The sequence below is a fragment of the Cynara cardunculus genome, assembly GCF_001531365.2.
Source record: "Cynara cardunculus var. scolymus isolate 2C chromosome LG 3, CcrdV1, whole genome shotgun sequence".
In the NCBI taxonomy this organism is placed as follows: domain Eukaryota; kingdom Viridiplantae; phylum Streptophyta; class Magnoliopsida; order Asterales; family Asteraceae; genus Cynara; species Cynara cardunculus.
In genome coordinates, this window is record NC_037530.1 from 14,217,947 (window position 1) to 14,223,882 (window position 5,936).

The window sequence follows — 5,936 nt, forward strand, 5'->3', positions numbered from 1 at the left end:
AACTATCCTATGAAAAGTCAAACACGATGACTTTAACACAAATATAGACAAAATTAACTTTCAAGACGAATACAATTTTACACTAAATTTCAGTCCTAACATTCTCCCCCTTTGTATTCAGACTTGAAAGAAATTGCGCACTTTGACTCTCGTTTGAACTTTGATGCTTTAAGCATTCTATGTCTTCTCCAAAACAATCTTCAACTTGAAACTTCAAACAATCATTTGTTTGAGAAAAATCTTCTAACATTCTCCCCTCGAATGTAGAACCGCAATGATCTTCTCTTTTGACAATATAGATTAGAAACAATAATGAACTTCAGAATTGATCTTCAGTAAACTGTTGTAAAATTGATCTTCACATTCAACATCTCTCAGTCGTTTTATCATCGGAATAATTTTCTGTAATCATCTCCAGTCGCACTCCTTTTGATTCTTTTGCCATCTTTGATGTTACTCCCCCTTGATCTTTTCAACAAATTCCCCACATAATGTTCAAAATTGGACATTTCATTCATTATTACATACTCCCCCTTATGATGAAATGAGAATCATGACATCATACACAAGAATGAATGAAATTTCCAGTGAAAGCCGTCAATTCGTGAAATTTTAAGTAGATCTTTTCAAATCCACTTGTTTAATCTTTTCAGATTAAAGGAAATGGGATGATAACAACCAATTTCAACATATGAAATTGTTTTCAATCTTATAAAAAGATTGTCCTGTGAGTATAACAGATATACTCAGTACAATGGATGTACTGTATATATGAGACTTTTTTATGCTCATCTCAACAGGTCTTCCATTCAATCATCGATAGCTTAATAATAGCATATCTATGAATGTTTTGGCAAAATAACATATAAAATGCAAAATATGTGTAGTGTAGAAAGATAAAGCAACATATGCTTCTGTTTAGGCTAAAAAAGATAAACCGTGTGGACTACACAAATTTATCAGACTCGATTTGTGATCAAAAAGACTTGAAGGGGAAACATATATCCTTCTGATTCAATATCAACTTTCTCCGAATGAGAAATTGATAGATGATGAGCTACATGCCCCAAGTGTTATTGAAACATTTATCTGTTGAGAGATAAATGAGTAGCTGGTGGGGTTGTGACAAGAATTGGCCTAGGCTTTGCCTTTTTCAATATTAGTCTCGGAAGAATTGAGAGCTAATAGATTGTGTGGTATGCCTGGATTTTAGAAATTTGGAACAAGATTCTTATGTTCTTTTAGTCCTGACACAACTCTCGTCAATTCTTTTAGCTTTGTTCCAAATTTTCAATTCATCATCATAGTTTTTTCTGACAAAATTCAGAGTATTTTCCAACTTTTCAATCCTATACACAAAGTCCTTCTCAATTATTTCACATTTTTCTTTATCATCCCGTTTTAAATCTTTAATATATTCCACATTTGCATGATTTTCAGAAAACATATGTATATATTTATCTTTAAAGTCCACTACACTCTTATCTAGCTCAGCAACTTTAACTCTCAATTCTCTATTCTCCCTCTCAAAAGAAACTGCCATTTTAGAATCAGATTGATCACATGAATCTAATGCGTTGAAATCAGTTCAAAGAAATAAAAAACGATTAAGCTCAAAAAAACAAATCAGAAAAACACAAAAACTGTTTAGGAAAATAAAAAACTGCGAAAACTGTCAAAAATCCGTAAAACAGTTAAAAACTGTTAAAAACTGTTAAAAACAGTAAAAAACGGTTAAAACTAATAAAAAACAGTTTATGCGATGCAAAACAATTTAAAATTCTCAAACAATTCAAAACATATAAAAACCTCCAAAACAGTTAAGACTTAGAAAAAACAGTAAAATATGGTGAAAGAAAAAAAATCAACGTGAAATTCGGAGAAAAAAAATAAAAAAAAATATGAAACAAATTTGATGGATTTGAGCCAAAAAAAATGAAAAAAAGGGGACTCAAACTAGATGGGCTAAAGAAATCCCAAGAATGGATCTAGCCCAAAAAAGAATCAAGTCTATTGATAAAGCCCAAAAACAACCTATCTGCGATGAAAGGTAAAATCGAACAAGAACCTTAAAACGATTAACACAGTGATGTGCGAGCTCCCAAATCCGCCTAAAAAATGTTGATCGACCGGATGAGCTTATGAGCAAGGAATAACAACAAATCGCGACTAAGTGATTATCCGACGTTGGTATCCGGGTGAAGCCTATGAGCAGTTTAACCAGAAGTCGGGCAATCCTTCAAGTGGATTACTATAAACAGGATAAAAAGGTAAGCTTGCAACTAAGTGAAATCCGAATACCACACTAAGCGATTTATATCTAAATAAGATGGTGTGATGAGCGATTTGTGTGTGATGTTCTGTGCAAATTATACAAAATCCGATCAAGAAGGTATGAGTAAAAAAACTGTTCAAATTAGGTCAAATAGTTTCTGCGAATTAGGCTGTGATGGCCGAGTTACATCTAATCCGCACAATCAGAAGCCTTTTGTGAGAAGAAACCTATAAGTTCAGCCCAAATGCAAGCGACTGTAATATCTCACTTTTCCTTTGTAATGACAAATCAAGAAAAACCGAAGCCAACAAGAGTTGTTGGAGCCCTGCTATATCCTTGTTCAGCAGAACTAACTTGATTCTCAGAATGGTTTCTTATGTTGCTAAAAAAACTCATCAAAGCACACAGACTCAAAATCAAGGCATGAACCACCAACCAATTGATAATTCTCCGCCACAGATTTCCAAAGACTGAAGATTTGTAAATTTGGCAAATAATTTGTTCCTGCACCTGTTATTGGCCGAGGAGTAAAGCAATACGGACAAATCTTTGAGCTAAGTCCGAAGGAACCTAACCCGGACAGAGTCTGTATAACACAACCTTCAATTTACCTTGAAACGCAGACAAGCTACCGATTTAGGATTGAGCGATATGAATCAAATATGGATAAAAGGGTTGACCGAGATAGCTGAAATTTAGACCATGTCACGAAATCCGGCCACCACGATGAGAGATTTGAGCTTAATTCGGTCACAACGATGAGCGATTTACTATTAAACCGGACAAGGTAACGTGCGATTTAACAAGAAATCGAGCAAGCCTTCACTCGATTTAACCTTAGAATGAGTGAAGAAAAGAAATTCGAACAAACTTGTTAGTGAGCGATTTAGTAAACCGGTCAATATGATGTGCGATGAACTTCAAATCTGGACAAGGCTGTCTGCGATTTAGGAGAAATCGGATGGAACAGTGAGCGGTTTAGAGGAAATCGATGAAGCCTTTTTGCGATTTAGACTTTGAAATCAGAGAAACCCTTGAGCGATTTACCAAGAACTCGTGCAATTTAGGCTCTGATTTGATGAATCAGCTTTCTGTGCGATGAAGATGAACAAATATGCGCTGGATGAAGATGATAGTAGATGAATGATGGGATGTTAAAAAAAACTGGGCCAAAAACTGTTGGGCCTTGACCGATTTAAGGTAAAAAAAATCAAAAACACAAAAATAGTAAAACTTTTAAAAAAAATGGATCAAACACAGGTTTTTAAAAAAAATTAAAGAACACAAGAAAATTTCAAAACACAAATTTAACCAGATAAAAAAACGAATGATCAAAACGTAAATCTTTGTGTATAACAAAGATTCACGAAGTAAAAACACACATGATGATCACAAATTTAACACAAAAACACAAAATTTTAAAAAAAAATTCGGATCAAAATCAAAGAAAAATGATGAACACTAAGAAAATTCAGAAAAAATTTCAAAAAAAATTGATTTCTTCTTCTGATTTTGTGCAAACCTGCTCTGATACCAAATGTGAGTCCCTAATATTGATCAATCTTCAAAAACCTTCAAGGATTCCATTGCAGATATGTGATTTTCTTCAAGAACAATATGAGAGGAGATGAAAGTTTGAGAGAAAAAATCAATATTCAAATCTTGGTTGTTAGACCCCATAATCCATAAAGGGTAAAAGTAATGAAAAACAATAAGTGATGAAGAACTAAAAGACCGATGAAGACATCAAGCCAGAATTGACTAAGTTTGGAGAACAACCAGAGGATCGATGAACAACCAGAGATGCGATGGAAAGAGTATATTTTCATCGCCCCTATTGCCAACAACACTTAGAGTTTTCTTCAGCAATTCAACCTGAGGCATACGATGAAGATATGAAGATAAGGTTGATTCATCATCCCACGGAAGACAGCTGGAGATGACAAGTCGACAGCTGCACTTCATGTTTATCTTAATATTAAAGTTTATCCATAGTTTAGATAAACATTATATGTTAATAGAAGATTAGCTAAATAGTCTCACTAGATAGTTATCTTCTAATTAGCTTACTAGTATAAATAGGTATGTATTAAACGTCGCTTTTACGTTTTTCTTATTAATAAAGTGAAACCTTTGACGCTCAAGATTGTTCTTTAATGTTCATAATTTATTCTTGAGTGTTCATCACTTTGTTCATCAAAACACTATAATTTGGTTATTCTTAACTTGATTATCAGTGTTATTGAGAGATCTGGGATCAACAATTGCTATCAGAGCCAATTGATTGTTTATCCAATCAAAACGATCATCTAAAATATCTCAATTTTTTTTCAGAACTAAGGAAGAAAACAATGTTTTATTCCTAAAAAGTCTTGGCGATGAATGGACTCAGCTGTCTATGTCCCTTCAAGCGAACCAGGACCTAGACGGCTGGTCACTTCATGATCTGTATGGAACGCTTGCAGCACAAGAGAACGACATTATGAAGAAGAAGGTATCCATTGGTGGACCACTCGCTCTTGATGCCGATGAAAAGGAAATATCAAGGACCCCTACCAGAGAACATAAGAAGAAAGGAAAGAAAGCACTGGTGGTAGAATCAGAATCTGAAGACGAAACTTCTGAGTCAGATGATGAAATTAAAGCCTTTGCCAAATCTCTGGCCTTGATTACAAAGCAGTTCCAGAAAGAAGTTCATCAAGAAACCCTATGAACGAAAAGAATTCAAGAGGGAAAGGTACCAGTCATCCTATGAAAGGAAGCCATCGAAATTTCATTAGAGGGAAGATATAAGAGATGGAATAGAAGAAAGAGAAGAAAGAAGAGAGGACAAAAGAGACGAGAGGAAGGAGGACAAGGATGGAAGGAAAAATGACCTCCGCTGCTTCAGGTGCGGAAAACTTGGTCATTTTTCCAAAGAATGCAGATGACGATTGGTAAAGGATGTTTACTATTACAAGAACAAATACAAGTATAATCCTAGAGAGCGAAGCCTGATGGCCGAGAAAGAAAATTGGGTGTCTGATTCTTCATCAGATGATGAAGACAAAGCACTCATCTGTCTGATGGTCATGTCCAATGCAAAATCTGCCTCCAACTCTGATGATCAGGTATGTGAGTCTACTTCAAATGAAACCAACTCTGCTCCATCTGAGCTAGAGTTAATGATTATAAAACTTTCAGAAAGATTTCTTTAAACTAAAAGAAAAATTAAATTTTGAAAAATCTGAGAGGAAAAAAGCGAAAAAAGAAGCAAGTTTCTACAAAAGAGAGACTGACCATCTAACCGAAGAAAAAGCAGAACTTGCTAAGTAAAAGACTCGCATCAGCACTCTTAAGAAATAAGAGGAAGATAAACTTCTGGAACTAAACAAACGAATAACTAAGGACTTAGAAAAGAAAACTAAGGCCTTAAAAGAATCCGAGGCAGAGAGACTAAACTCAGTTGCTCTTAAAGATTTCTTCGAAAAAGAATGGGAAATTCTTCATCAGAAGCTTCAAACCAATGAACTTCTGAAGAAGAAGTACAAAGATGCCGAAGATGTTTATGAAAAATTAAATGGTCAAACGGACACTCAAGGGATTGGATTCAATGAATTGGACTCTTTCATCGAATCAAAGAAATCCACCATTGAATCCACTTTCAAACTTGGATGCATTC